This window comes from Rhipicephalus microplus, unplaced genomic scaffold, assembly GCF_043290135.1.
Source record: "Rhipicephalus microplus isolate Deutch F79 unplaced genomic scaffold, USDA_Rmic scaffold_361, whole genome shotgun sequence".
Taxonomy (NCBI): Eukaryota; Metazoa; Arthropoda; class Arachnida; order Ixodida; family Ixodidae; genus Rhipicephalus; species Rhipicephalus microplus.
In genome coordinates, this window is record NW_027464928.1 from 23419 (window position 1) to 25000 (window position 1582).

The window sequence follows — 1582 nt, forward strand, 5'->3', positions numbered from 1 at the left end:
TTTTCCATTTGTCAATTTTTTTAGTAATAGAATCCGCATCGAAAATTTTGTCATTCCAAATAAACTGCTTTCCATTTTTGATAATGTTGTGTAGTTCTATCTCTTTTTCTAATTTTAGATGTACTGGTGGAACATTAGCTAAGACGTTTAATGCATTATTTGAAACTGTTTTATAGGCTTTAGTTATCGATATTAATGGTTTCCGTTGTATTGATTTCAATCTTTTGATTATGGTGCCAATGTTTCTATACCAGACTGGGCCTGCATAAGTTATTATTCTTTCCATTCCCCTTACATATATTTCCCTAAGTTGTTTGTTTTTAATACCTCTGTTTTTACCTGTAAATTTGTTTAAGTTAATTGACAAGTCGAACACTTTCTCTTTTATATAATCTAAATGCGGAAGGAAAGACAGGTTTTCATCTAAGATTACTCCTAATATTTTCATTTGCTGTACCTTTCTTATTTTATTGTCTCCTAATTTAAGTATTGGTGGGCTTTTTGAATATTTTCCTTTAATAACCATAAATTCGGTTTTTGTTGCATTGAATTCAATCTTTTTTTCGAGGCCCCATTTTTGTATTATGTTTAATGTCTGGTTTGCTTTATCTTGTAGCTTTCTTTTAGATGTTCCTTTAATTATTATTGTGATATCGTCGGCGAAAGCTTGCACATATGTTTTTTCTGGGTAATTTTCCCTCAGTACCTCTGTAATCATTATGGTCCATAGTAATGGACTTAATGGGGATCCTTGGGGGGATCCTTTTCTTAGGCAATACATTTTCTGAATGTTTTCGTTTTTGTACGAGATTTTTCGATTTGTCATGATTGCATTGGTTAATTTTATTAAATTTTTTGGGCAATTATTTTCTTCTAAGTACTTAATTATTTCTTTTTTATCAATGGTGTTGAATGCATTTTTGATATCCATTGATATAATCAAAGCTCCCTCTTTATCTAGAGAAGCTTGGTCTAATTTTTTCTTTATGTTCTCTAATGCCTGAATTGTCGAGGTATCGTGCTTGAACCCGTATTGATTTTTGGGGAATAATTCGTTTTTGTATAAGAAGTGATATATGCGGTCTTTGAGTAAGCTTTCTAGGATCTTTCCGAATATTGAGTTTATTGCAATTGGTCGGTAATCTGCAGGTGTATTCTGACTTTTCTTTTTGGGGATCAATATTATTTTTGATACTTTCCAGTCCTGAGGAAAATATCCTAGTTTTAAACAACAATTAAATATATTTACATAAAAGGTATTTTGCTTTTGATTTATTAATTGAATAAATTCCGTTGTTAAGTTGTCCGGTCCTGGTGCGATATCTTTCTTTAGGTTCCTAATTATTGCTTCCACTTCCTGTTGCGTAAACTCCCCATCATCTTCAATGTCATTGTTTATTTCCTCTTCTTCGACTTTTGTTTCGTTTACTTCGTTTTCTCCTGCTAAATCATATAATTTACTTATAATATAGTCGACTGTTTCTGTAAGACAATTTGTTGATGAACCGTCCTCTTTTATCATGCTTTTTATAATGACTGCTTTTTTAATTTGATTCCGGGCTAATTTGTATCCTATATTAAA